The sequence below is a fragment of the Heterodontus francisci genome, chromosome 9 (genome assembly GCF_036365525.1).
Source record: "Heterodontus francisci isolate sHetFra1 chromosome 9, sHetFra1.hap1, whole genome shotgun sequence".
In the NCBI taxonomy this organism is placed as follows: Eukaryota; Metazoa; Chordata; class Chondrichthyes; order Heterodontiformes; family Heterodontidae; genus Heterodontus; species Heterodontus francisci.
In genome coordinates this window covers 96,886,607-96,901,460 of record NC_090379.1, presented here as the reverse complement: position 1 = coordinate 96,901,460, position 14,854 = coordinate 96,886,607, and positions in this window count along the sequence as shown.

Sequence of the window (14,854 nt, the reverse complement as noted above, 5' to 3'; positions counted from 1 at the left end):
ATCAATTAGCATTAATTTACACAAAACAAACATTAGGTTCAGGTTTCAGATTCAGAATTTTCAACCCAGTGTGTTCGAGCGTATTTTCGGCAGACAAAGAGTAAGTGCTGGACTACCTGCTCAGAGGAACAAGCTAGTCCACTTATGACCACCATCTTTTCCTGCTTCATGTTTTCTGATGGGACTCATTGTACCCAGCAAGTGAACAACTACTGTTTGTGCGCCACCATAGCAAAAGAGGGTTTCCAAGTAATTGTCGAATGATGGTCTATTGGAAATATTGGTCTAACTCTATTGACTCTATCCCTCTCCCTGGCAACAGTCTGTTCGCAACCTTGGTGTCACATTTGACCCTAGGATGAGCTTCCGACCTCATATTCGTGTCATCACTAAGGCCGCCTATTTCCACCTCCATACCATCGCCTGACTTTGCCCCTGTCTCAGCCCATCTGCTGTTGAAACCCTCATTCATGCATTTGTTATCTATTGACTTGATTATTCCAATGCATTTCTGGCTGGTCTCCCACAGTCTACTCTTAATAAACTAGAGGTCATCCAAAACTCTACTGCCCATATCTTAACTCGCACCAAATCCCATTCCCCTACTCCCCCTTGCTCGTCAAACTACATTGGCTCCCGGTCAAGCAACATCTTGATTTTAAAATCCTCATCCTTGTTTTCAAATCCCTCCATGGCCTCACCCCTCCCTATCTCTGTAATCTCCTCCAGCCCCACAACCCTCCAAGATATCTGTGCTTCTCTAATTCTGGCCTCTTGTACATCCCTGATTTTAATTGCTCCACCATTGCTGGCCGTGCCTTCAGTTGTCTAGGCCTCAAGCTCTGGAATTCCCTCCCTACACCTATCTGCCTCTCCACCTCACTTAAGACACTCCTTAAAACCTACCTCTTTGACCAAGCTTAGTATGGTTTTTTCAAAGCTATGATGGTCTACAGTGTTTTTTTAAAATCTGATCTCATTCAGAGGGGAAGGAGATGCAGATTTGAGGTGATAATTTGTTGTACATGCCAATTCAATCTGCATTAAACAGTACTTGGGCAGTTTCACAGGTCAACAGGACCGTGGTAATCGCCCATTCTCTCCAACACAGATGGACATGGTTTAGGTTTCTAGAATAGCTTTAGTTTTAGTTTAGAGATACAGCACTGGAACAGGCCCTTCGGCCCACCGAGTCTGTGCCGACCATTAACCACCCATTTATACTAATCCTACACTAATCCCATATTCCTACCACATCCCCACCTGTCCCTGTATTTCCCTACCACCTACCTATACTAGGGGCAATTTATATTGGCCAATTAACCTATCAACCTGCAACTCTTTGGCATGTGGGAGGAAACCAGAGCACCCGGAGGAAACCCACGCAGACACAGGCAGAACTTGCAAACTCCACACAGGCAGTACCCAGAATTGAACCCGGGTCGCTGGAGCTGTGAGGCTGCGGTGCTAACCACTGCGCCACTGTGCCGCCCCTAGATTCAGGTACAATAATGATAAGAAGCTTTGACAAGGATCATTGCCATTTTGACTTGTGGAACACTGCTTCAAATTTGGACAGCAACTTCAGAGAACCTGAACTTTGATCACCCTATATAAAATTTGAATAAATGCAAATACTACTCATAATTCTCAACCTTGTTTTCCTATTCATCTATGACATCGCCCCACAACCCTCTGAGATATCTGCAGTCCTCTAATACTGGCCTCTTGAGCATCCCAGCATTTATTTGCTCCAGCATTAATGGCCATGCCTTCAGTTGCCTAGGCCCTAAGCTCTGGAATTCCCTCCCTAAACCTCTGTGGCTTTCTACCTCTTTTTCCCCCTTTGAGACGCTTCTTAAAACCTACCTCTATGTACCTCTATGTGGCTGAGTGACAATTCTTTTTATATAATGCTCCTGTCAAACCTTGGGACATATTGTTATGTAAAGGTGCTATAGAAATACAAGTTGTTGTTGTTTCTCTTTTCAACCAGAAGCTTCTACCCAACTTCCTACTCTCCTGAAGGACACTTTTGTTTTAACCCTAATGCTAAATGTGATATTATGCAATAGGGAAATGAAGAGAAATCAACATTATAGCACCTGTCCTGTACTAATTAAGAGATAGATTGGCAACAGAACAACGGGTCAACCTTCAATCAATGATATGTGAGGTCTCATCTGCAAGCAGCCCCTCTCTTAGATGGATTTTGTAATAAACAAGCCCATGTAAGTACAATGCAACTTTTATAATTCCTTGTTTGCTGGAACTAAATTTCTCTACGTCAAAAGCAAGCTGATTGAGTACTACTGACAGTTTAATGCAACAGAGAAACAACAATTAGGCACTACTCTGCACACAATTTGCAACAAGATGTGCAATCTTGAGCCTGTCATTGAACCTGGTCTCACTGCTTACCCTGCTTCATGTTGTGAGCCTGAGCAATACTGACTGCCTTTGCTATGGAGAAAATTATGAACTCGAGACTAATTTTTTTTGTTACAGTTGAATTGAGCACTTAACAACTGTAATTGCGCAGACAGACATTAAGAGCTTTATTACTGGAGGCATTAGCCCTCATTGATCTCACACCAATTTTACTCCTCCATATGAGCTAAATAGCCTATTTATCTACATAGTTAAAACTTGGAAACTGGCATATCTGTAGGGCGTGGGAAGGTTTCCCAATGTATTCATGCGGCGAACCACAAATGATTCAATTGATGAAAACTGATCCAACTTATCAAAAGACACAAACTGTCACAAGTACAGAAACACTGGGCCTGATGTAAACTGCCCCTGCCTGGTAGAAACCAGGCTGGGGTGGGGGGCGTGCAGTCAAAATAATGGGACTCACTTACCCCTGCAATTCTGCTTCCTTCCCGCCGTATCTCCATATTAACCTGCTCTTTTGATCAGGTGAGTAGGACAGTTGTGCGGAAGGAAGCGGAGTCAGTTTAAACATACAGGTCAGATAATGTCATCAGGCCCCGATCTGTGATTTCAAGCTGAGGCCTGAGCAGGCGGGGGCAGAATCGGCTCCACTTCAGGAAAAACCTGCTGGGAGCCTCATCCTGGCCGGCAAGAGGTTCAGTAGGCAAGTTTCAAATTTATTGTTTAGCTTTCGTTGTGGTCCAGGAGGCTCCTCCAGACCTCACAAGGAAGGCTTGGTCTTCACTGGGCAACCATCGCCCCTCACCCTCGCTCACCTCTAATACTGGAAAGATCACCTTCTCCCTGCTCAGAAAAAGAAATCCCAAACCAATTATATTCATGAAAACATTTTTTCCCAAAGAACTTCGAAATGGCATACTGGTTCTCAACCACCCCAGTACATGCTCTCAAAAATAAAATGGCTAAAATAATAGACACGGAAACAATTCAATAATTTTGAAAAAAAGTCACAACACTTACTCATAAAATTCTCTTCTAATACAGCTTTTCCCTGCAAGCCTTCCACTCTCTCAGAGTGGCCTCAGACTTGCTTTCCACTCTATTCCCAGAGCTTAGCAGCTCCACAACTTTGAGAAGCGCATTGCCAGCTTTTCTTGGCCAGCCAGTATTGGGTACCCCAAATCTAAACCATTATTTCCTGGCCTCCATCAAGGAAGTGCTGAGATTAACTCCCAATAATTACCCCTCAACCATCGTCACTAAAACAGGTAATCTGCTTGTTATCATATTGCTGTTTGTGGGAGCTTGCTTTACGCACATTTGCTGCTGCATTTTCTACATTACAATAGAGACTACATTTAAAACCTACTTAGTTCACAGTAAAAGGTTTTGGGATTTCCTGTGGCAGTGAAAGATAATATATTAATGCAAGTTTTCTCTTTTGTTCTCTATCCGACTGCAGCAAAATGAGAAAGGGCCAATTCAGATTCCTCCGCCATGCATATTCTGGCCTCATAAATACCACCTGACTTTGTCAGATGGGTATTGGTGGAACTGTGGCCACAAGAACTCTGTCCTACACACACTGGGCTGAATTTTACAAGCCCGTCGCCGATTTTAGCTGCGGGTGAAAAGACAGCAGCCCGCCCATGCGGGCCGCATGGCGCAGAGCCACCACAAGCTTCCATGCGGTGGCTCATTTAAATAGTCAGGGCGGGCCCCCCCCCCAATCACATTGAGGGGATCGGCTGTCCAATCCTGGCAATGGCATCAGCTGCCTGTGCGCAGGCGTTGACACCATTTTTAAAGGGCTATCAGCTCTACAGGGAAATTTAAATATTTAAGGGTGAAGTGACTAAAACTAAATAAATACATGTCTTTTGTCCTCTCCCACACTCCAATAACAATTAAATTAATTATTTGCCCTTCCGCCCCAAAGCACTTACCTTTACCATCTGACCTACCCCCACAAAGTGCACAAACTTTCATCTACAAACCTTCCCACCATCCCTTACACCCATGACGTTAATTTTAACCTTCCCCCCCACCGATAAACATACGTCCATCCCCCTCTCCACCAGTGTGGTGTCTCATTTCCCCGAACAGGGATCCGAAGATACGGGAGCGGCCACCAGCCCAAAGATTGCAACAGGTCATCAGGCGACGTGTGAGTGTCATTAATGCATTTATTTTAATTTATTTAAATATTCAAATTGGGATCCCATCGCCAAGCGGTGGTGGGGAGGGGGGGGGGGTGCGCCACGAGGCCTCACTGCCACAGGCAGTATCGGGCCAGGCCCTCCCGGCGTCGAGGTGTGTGGCAGCCCTCTCCTGGAGGCACCTTCAGATCATCCCCGCCACAGAAACCGATGCCTGGGGAGAACTAAATCCAACCCATTGTTTCCTGTATCACCCACTGGTGCCTTAGAACTGATGATAGGCCTAACCAACCTCATAAACCCACACTCATGCAAACTTAGCCTGCTCGGCTCAGTGATAGCACATTCACCTCTGAGGCAAAAGGTTAGGGTTCAGGATCCACTCCAGAGACTTCAGCAAGTCATCTAGGCTGGCACATCAGTGTAGTACTGAGGGAGTATTTGACTAATCAGAGAGGTGCCATCCTTTAGATGAGACGTTAAACGAAGACCCTCTCAGGCGTAATTAGTTCTTTATGTTGTCTGATGCAACATAAATGAGATGCGTGGAGTCCGGTTATGCTGAAGATCTCAAACAGGTTTATTGCAGCTAAGCTATTATATACAGTACAGAGCTAACTATTGACAGAACCTTACTATGGGTGTTACAGTAGCAGAGAGACTCTGGCTTCGAGTCACATGACTCCGTCCTGGTACCTAGCTCAGTAGCATACTGAGATCTTAAAGGGACATGACTCTTAAAGGCAATCATACAACATCCCCCTTCTTTCCAAAGATAAGTCTTGTTTGCTAAAAGTAAAAATTCATAAAATTAGATAATATCAAAATTAGTTATGTGGGATATAAATAATCATTACAAGCGTAGAAGCTTAAGAGTCCACGTATCATTTTGGTGGTTTCACAATTATTCCAGATCTGGTTATGGTATAACCTTCTGGGGATGTGGGTTTCACCCTTGGCTGTTTTTGGTTTGCAGGCATGTTGTCAAAGTGTTGGTTGTTGTCCTGTTGGTCACACCCTCATTGTCAAAATGTGTTCTTTCAAGTCCACTGTGTACAATTGGAATATTGCACACTTCTCTTCGTTGACTTCAGTTCCTTCTCAACACTATTCCGCTAGGTGTTGTAATCTCGTAGGATCTAGGCTCATTGCATACTTTGGATACCTCTGCGGGTAGCCATGTTTTCATTGTGGGTTGTATGACCCTGACCTTTGTTTCTACATGTAGCTGAGGTAGTTCTGCCCCTATATGTCTGTCATGCAGCATCTTCATTCTCCCATTTTTCAAGCAGTGTCTCTTGCATCTTGGAGAATTTGGACAGATGATGGCTTGGCAGTATCATCCACACTTGTCTGCCAAACATGATCTCTGCTGGTGACGGTAAGCTCATATCCAAAGGTGTAGCTCGAGGTGGAGCATGGCAACACGAAAATCTTGTTTCATTGTCCTACACTTCAGGATAAGTACTTTGACTGTGCGAACCATTCGCTCGGCAAGGCCACTAGATCTAGGGTAAGGTGGTGAGGACATCACATGGTTTACACCCCATTTGGCGCACATATCTCTGCCCGTTTTCTGTGGCCCATTGTCAGAAATGATTTCTTCAGGTGCACCGAATAGACTGAATATGGCACTGAATGTGTCTGTGGCGACCGTGCTTGAAGTGTCTTAACCTGTCTGACAATTGGAAATTTGGAGAAATAATCAGTGACTAAGATAAAGTCGGCTCCATGAATGGAAAATAGGTCAGTGGTGATTTTGGATCAAGGGACTGATGGAATCTCATCAGGGTGTAGAGGTTCTTTACGTTGTTTTGGCTGGTGGCTCTGGCATGCCTCGCACATCCTCACTAACCTTTCGATGTCACTGTTGATCCCCGGCCAATAAACAATGTTTCATGCCAGTCATCTGGTTCGCTCTATGCCCATAAAGCCCTGGTGAAGTTGTGACAGTATGTCCTATCAGAGAGCTTTGGGCACAATCACTTAGTTTTCCTTGAAAGTGATGCCTCTCGAGATACTGTGTTCATTTCTATACAGGCAAAAGCATCTGAGGGTTTCTGGAATCTCTTTTATCATATCCAGCCAACCTTCTATGATGACTCTCCACAGTGCCTTCAGTTGTGGGTCATTGGCTGTTTCTGATTGTAGTTGGTCACATTTGTGCTGATAAAAATGCAATAAATAAATTTTGAGCACATCTTCCACCTCGATGTTGATCTACTTGTAGATCCAGTGGAATTTCTTCATTCTTGCTTGGGTTTGGCAATCTGCTCAGCGTATCCAAAGTGACATTTTGGTACACGGTTTGTAGCAGACGTCGAAATCGTACCCCTGTACTTTCACTAAGAGCTGCTGTAGTTGAGATGGTGTGCTTGTCAATGGTTTGCACCAGATCATCTCCAGTGGTTTGTGGTCGTTTCCACAGTGAACTGCTTACCAAACAGGTAGGTGTGGAACCTTGTGATCCCAAACACCCGAGCAAGTGTTTGAGTAATTAGATTGTGCTCAGGATAAGCATTTGGACCCAAACACAATTGGTTTGCCACCCTGGAGGATGCACGCTCCTAGCCCTTTCTGTGAGCCATTGACTTCCAGGATTGTCTTCTTCCTTGGGTCATAGTAATGCAGGGTACAGGTTTCTGCTGACAATGCTTGTTTGAGAGACTAAAATATATGCTGATGGTCCTCCTGCCATATAAATAGTACTTCTTTCTTTAAGAGCTCTCTCAGTGATGATGCTTTGTCAGAAAAATTTGGACTGTATGGTGCCAAGAAGTTGAAAAATCCAAGATATCTCTGTAGGTCTTCCCTGTCTTGTGGAGTAGGCATATACCTTACATCTTTGACTTTGTCTGGGTCAGGATGGATTCTGCAATCTGAATAGATGGAGTCAAAGAAATTGATCTGACTTACATTCACCTGGCACTTCTTGCCATTATAAAAGAGCCCTTTGCGAAGAGCTCCTCCCATCAGTCAAAGAAGATTTCAAACATGTTCTTCCTTGGTTTTGCCCATTACTGCAATGTCATTGGCAATGCATATACATCCAGGCATGTTTTCTATAATCCTGTGCATGTGCTGCTGAAACAGATCTTGACTGACTGATAAGCCAAAGAGTAGTCTCTGGAAGCAATATCTTCCAAATGGTGTTCTGAAGTTGGTGACTTCCTTAGCTAGGTGTACCAACCAATATCCATGTTTAGCATCCAACTTTGAGAAGAATTTGACTCCTGTGAACTTGGGATGCAATTCCTCTAATGTCAGAATCTTGCAGGGGCATTTCTTTAGGGGGAGGTTTAGACACCTCAGATCTAGACATACCCTGATTGCTCCATCCTTCTTCAGTGCACACATAATTGAGCTGCGCCAGTCAATGTGATGATGCACCCAATGGATGATGCCATTGTGTTCCATGTCATCTAACTTTTTTATTTAGAGATACAGCACTGAAACAGGCCCTTCGGCCCACCAAGTCTGTGCCGACCAATAACCACCCATTTATACTAATCCTACATTCCTACCACATCCCCACACCTATACTAGGGGCAATTTATAATGACCAATTTACCGGCGGGAGGAAACCAGAGCACCCGGCGAAAACCCACACAGTCACAGGGAGAACTTGCAAACTCTGCACGGGCAGTACCCAGAATTGAACCCGGGTCGCTGGAGCTGTGAGGCTGCGGTGCTAACCACTGTGCCATTGTGCCGCCCTTGCGCTGAAGCTTTTCTTGTACATGCACGCTGCACTTTCTGGGAGGGTCGATTGATGGAATTGCATCCTATCTGAGGTGCAGTATGACATTGCAATGGAAATCTCCTATGGTGTCAAACCTGTCCGGGTACATTTGTTGTCTGTCATGACCTGACTCAATGCGGATACCCTTGGTCTCTTGCTGTAATGGGTACCTTGGTGACTTTGTGGATGGTCACGTTGTTGAGGTCCTTACACACTGGTAGTCCTGCCACTGCTGGTCCGCTCGTGTCTACCATGTATAACATTTGTGTTTCCATGCCAACTTGCCATAGCTGCATTGCATTGTTAGTGTGCCACTGCAAGGGATGGGTGACCCATTGTATGCAGATAACTTGGCAGTTGTTGGTAGTGTCATTGATTTCCAATGACTCAGGTACATATACATCAGGATTCGGGCTGGTAGTATACTTGCACTAGCCCTGGTGTCAATCCTAACCTTGAGTATGTGTTTGCCAGCTTTCTTTGGGCTCATGATGTTAATGGTGGCAAAGGTTTCCAGTTGCTTGACTTCATCAACACAATGTGTCAAGTTCACAATGTGAAATGCCTGTTTGTCTTCTTTTCTCAGGTCTGTTTCATTGTGGACTTTATGTATCAGCTTGCATTTATGCAAGTCTCTGGCACTTTCCTGGCTGCTGTTGCCCTTTTGCTGCACCTGTTGTCTCTTCGTTTGAGTCCTATTGTGACTTCTGGCTGTGTCATTGGAGCCAGATTTCCTGCATTGGCGGCCCAGAGTCCCTTTGCACCGCACATTTTGCACAGGTCTTGAAATGCAGAACAACTGCACGGTGAGTGGGACCAACTACAATTACCACACAGCTTGCTTGTGCTTTTCAACCTGGTTGTCATGCCGATACTGTTGGCTGCACCAAGTGCTTGCAGATGCTGTTGTCCAGCTACAATGGCTTCATATTTCCTGCCATTTTCTGGCAGGGTATCAATGCTGTGACCTTTCTTTTTCCCCAAGAGATCTTTCTGAAATGCTTCACTGGGTGTTGATACAATCACCAGCTCCATTAGTCGCTCTGACATCTCAGTTTCTGAGAAATCACATTTGTTGTCCTTACTATGGCATTTACTGATGAACTGGTCTATTGATTCCTGTGGCTGTTGTCTGTAGGATATCAATTCCAGGCAGTGAATTCTAAAATTCACTCATAATCGGAGCTGATCTTCTAGCATTTCCATATCTTTGCGGGATCTTTCTAGTCCTCTTCAGATAAGCCAGAGGTGTTTATTCTGTATCATCCCTCATTTCCAACTGCTGTGATTATTTTTACAGCCTGTTTCTCTGGTTCGACAATCACTTGGTCTGTAAAGCATAAGTGCATTCTTTGCTTGAAAAGTTGGAACTTGGAAAGGATATCCATAGCCTTCCAATTCATTCTGGGAAATTTAGTAACCATCTTCCTGCTGTTATTTTGCTTAAAACTTGCTTTAAGATGTGTTCTATGCCTTTGCACTGTTTCCCCTTTAAGGAATTCTCTGTTGTTTAGACTAGCTGCTTTGATGGAGAGGAGTAGGTGTTTGGTAGTGTTCTGTGTTTGTCTTGGTTCCAGCACTTAAGTCTATCTGTTTTACATGGCTGTTCAATAGGCAGTTCAATTGCTTTTTGTTAGAGGTTTTTTGCAGCACTTAAACTGGTCTGTTCAGACAGTTGTTCACTAGGCTTTTTCCCGAGTATTTGTTTCTGTTATTCATGCTTGATTGGCTAAATGGCATTTTTATAGCTGTGGCTTCATGAATGGAAGCTTTTATTCACACTCGAGTGATTTAATTAGTTTTTTAAAAACATTGGCAGTGTGGATGAGGCGGTGCTGTGATTGGAGGATTCCTGCATCTTTTGCTATCGGGTGCTCCTGTATTGGTACCGACCTCAATCAGCCTGGGAAAGGAGTCGGGTCTTGCCCGTTTATTTTTACATCGAGCTTTTGAAAAAAAAATCAAATGTTAAGTAATTCAGAGCTTTTTTTAACTGGGATTCCTTGACTGCTGGCACAATGACTCACCCGATTTACTTGCAGCCTGCGCATTCTGTGCTTTGTCTTCTACAGCTGGAGGTAAGTATTTCTGTGGAACTTTCTCTCTTTTGGCTGTGGGGAGGGGTCATTTTTAAAGCTGTTTTACCTGTGGTCTTCAATTTAGTATTTTTTTCTCAGCACAGCTACCACCATGTAATGAGTTCTGTATGTTGTCTGATGCAACGCAAATGAGACGCATGGAGTCCAGTTATGCTGAAGATCTCAAAGAAGTTTATTACAACTAAGCTATTATCTACAGTACAGAGCTAGCTATTTACTGAACCTTACTCTGGGTGTTACAGTTGCAGAGTGACTCTGGTTTTGAGTCATATGACTATGTCCTGGTACTTAGCTCATTAGCATACTGAAATCTTAAAGGGACATCGCTCTTAAAGGCAATCATACAATATCAGGCAGACATATAGGATCAGATAGGACTATGGAAAGAAGAGCATTGGAGTTCTCCTTGTGTCCTGGCCAATACTTACCTCTTGACCAACATTACTAAAACACCTCTATTAAATCAAATTAAATCAAAATTCTATTAAATCTCCTTTTAATATTGAAACAGTAAACAAACGAACAACAAAATGGCAGCAGCAGTGGGCAAATTTCCCTCTTCACCAGCTTAGCAGAAAACAGGCAGGGCAGATAATTCTTTTTAGAAACTGTCTGTTTTTCATTTTCATCTCACTGAAGTCAATCAGGCGGATTCTATAATTGGCATGCAATCTGTTCGATCAGATTACTGTCCCCAAGTGCTGATCAGGAAAATCTACCCCGATAATGGTTAAAAATATGGAATTCTAATCTCTGCAGATGGCATTCCTGAAGCACCCTGAAGGTTTTAGAACTTTGCAGATGGAAATAAGAGCAAGTGTGAGAGGATCACAAGAGAAAGTGGGTTAGAAATAACTGAAGATAAACAGAAAGAGAGAGGGATTGAAATCATACTGTGAGCTGGTGATAATGAATGGATGGCTTTATATGAAAATCCTTTCTGGTATTAACAAAGATTTTACATTTTTATTTTAAATGTATTAATGGTTTTGTAAAATATCATAAAGACATTTAGTATGATTTCATTTGTTGCAGATATTGTAGTGCTCAATTTCAACTCCATCGTGAAGGAAACACAGAGAACTGAAAAATGGGAAATAAGAATTGGGAAGAGAGAAAAAGCACAATTGTTTTCTTTTATTGTTGTCTATAGGCAACACTGCAAGAGGTCAAATAGTGAAGTAATCAGGAATTTGTGCTTGGATTCTCACTCTAAGCAGTCGAGTTCCTAATCATGATCAGAATTTTCCAGTGAGCAATGATTCATTTTTCTCCTATGTTGTTCTTTTCGCTTTTTGGGTATTCTCTTGTTTTTTGTGTGTTTACAAATATACTTTGGAACTCACCAAGAAAATAATTTCATCTCTTAATATTTTGAAGCAATTTGTGTATGTTAAGAATGCCAACCAGAAAGACAGAAAAAGTTACATGCATAGCATTAAGCAAAAGAGAATTTTATATACCAGATTTTCAATTTATTTTGCTTCCATCCCTCTTTGCTTTCTTTACCTCTTCTTGCACAATTTTCTCTTTTTCTTAGCTAAAGTATCTTTTATCTCACTATTTTTTCCTCTGCTCTTGTTATTTTATCTTTACTCTCTCTGCCTGCCAAAATATAAGGTCTACTATGATGTTATTGCTTGCTCTGCAGTTAAGATGATAGAAAAGAACTTAATTCCAAATGCCTGCCCAAGATCCTAGTATACATTGAAAACAGACACCATAGAATGAATGAAATACTAGTATTTATCTGAGCACATAATCGTGCTATTGAAACATTTCAAAATGTTGCAAACAATTAAATATTTTTGGAATGTGATCATTGACTGACTGATCAATATTGTCCCAGTGTATGGTCAAGGAGACATATCCCTGCCTTCTGAGAGTGGGAATTTACCTTAGATACAATTCCACAGGTTCCAACAGCTCTGTAGTCTCTTGCCAAAGTGACCAACTTTCAAGTGTGAACCAAGACAGCGAAATCCGGATTTCTGTACGGAGCTCCGAAGGCTTGCAAGCTGCGTTCGGAGTCGGTAAAATTGGTGTGGGATGGCCACCGCCTGCAGGTAAGTTCAATTACATCTATTTAAGGCTAATTTAAATATTTGGATGAAGGTCCCCCCACCACTGGTAATATGTGGCGGGCCCTTCACGATGTGGGGAGTGGGGTTGGGGCGGACCTCTCCTCGCAGAATTTGGCGCCCCACGGCGTCAAGGGGCTGGTAAAATTCAGCCCACTGAATCAGGAACCTCAGCGGGCTGTATTACTCAGTGTCACTCATTTTGTTAAAGACATTAAATTGGGGTTAATTTTGACATTTTATTCATATTTATATTCTTTTTAAAAATTCCTTTTCTGCTCATCAAGGTGAGGATGTTAATGAATGGAATTAGAACATTTTTGGGTTCCAAGTGTCAGAAGAATGTTCATAGGCTGGGTATAATATAACTAGATTCAGACCAAAGCTTTATCTCCACCACTTAAACATTGTACTTTAGCATCAAACTATTACCAGCCATCCTTATATCTTTGTGCCAACTAGAGCTGAATTCTCAATAGTTTTGTGTCATGAATCTGTGCCCTCTAGCAAATAGGTTGAGTGTCCTAACTCATCTATTTTAGGAGCAACACAACCATCAGAGAAAGCCTTCTTTCATCCCATCAGTTTGGCATGGATTTGAGGGCAGTATGAATCCTCACAGTGCTGTTCAATGTATTGAAAAACAAAGTAGGTATTTGAACTAGTTATTTCTGAGGCAGCCTTACCACCATTGCAAACATGATCAGATGGTAAGGGAGGATGCAGAATTGATCTGGATCAGCAGTTCATTTAATGCAAATTATAAGAACAGCTGGCAAGCCAACAATTTAACCATTAGTCTTTTTGTTAAATTATCACTTAATTGGGTCATTGAACTCGACATTTGTGAAATCAATTATCAGAATATAAAAAAGGGCTTGACAATCCGGATCAATTCAAGACCCACTAACATAGGTTAAGATAGATCTCAAAGTGAATATCAGACTGTGTAAATATAGAAATCACTCGTCAATCTCCTGTGGCAGGGAGTTGACAGCAAGGGTCAATCAAGCCCAGTTAGATGGCAGGAGGATAATTGCACCCAGGCAGGGGAGACGCGAGGCAGAAATAAAAGGGGTATAGGGTCGAGACGAGGAGGGTGTTGTGTTTCCTAACACAAACGCTACCAAATACGTTGGTAAATAACAAATGGAGTTTTTATTCAGGAGAGCGCTTTGTGTGTGCTGTCAACTAACACCAACACTACAACAACTGAATCACCTGATAAACTACATCACTTTCTGTGATGACGTCTGTCTAACCTATTTACATATTCAACAGTATTCTCACTTTCACTCTGTACAAAGTCATATCACACCTTCCCCCTTTCTTTAAATAAGAATTAACACAGTTTATACTCTCCTCTAGAAAAGTATGAAATGAGATCATTACTATTTATATATACGTTTAGCTCCAACAACTAGTCTTCCAGGTGTCTTAAATCTCACAAACTCAGAAAAGCATCAGTGGTCTGCTGACACAATCATACCTGATAGCACTTATGTTCTGGTGTGACCTTGAGTTGTCAGCTCTCTTTTCTTGATGGCTTGGTGTGAAACAACAGTTGTCCTGCATTGGAGTGATGGACTCGATGCCTTAAGTTGCCTCCTCGTCATCAAGACGTGTGTGTGTTTGTGTGCATTGTGCTATAGGTGTACCTGGTCTGTTGCCATTGCACAGCTCTTTCAGATGAGATCTGTTCCTTCTCAACATAGCACCACTCGGTGTTGTCACCTCATTGGATTGTGGCTCTTTGCAAACCCTAGACACTTCTGCTGGAAACCATGTTTTCTCCTATGGGTGTATAACTCTTACATTTTGACCAACATGCACTGGGGCCAACTCTGCATCTGCACATCTGTCATGAACAATCTTCCTCTTGTCTTGTCTTGCCAACAACTTGTCCTGGATCGACAATGACCTTGTGAAGTGATGGCTCGGAAGGGCTGTCCTTGTCAGTTGTCCAAATATGATTTCCGCTGCAGACAGTAGCCCAGAATCCAATAGTGTTGAACAGAGATGTAACATTGCTATCTGGATGTCTTGACCCATTTCTGTGCACTTCTGTATTAACAATTTGACAGTTCTTACTATTCGTTCTGCGAATCTATTTGGAAGTTGATAATGTGGAGATGAGGAGATATGATTCACAGTCCATTTCAATACATGTCCTGGAATGGCTTTCCACTATACTGGGGACCATTGTCCGACACTACCTCTACCAGGGCACCAAACAAGCTAAAGGTGGCATTTACAATATTGGCCACCACAATGCTCGATGTGTCCCTGAGTCTTTGGATCATTGGGAATTTTGCGAAGTAATCAGTGACAAGCAAGTAGTCTGCACCTTTGACACTGAAACGATCAGTCACTAGC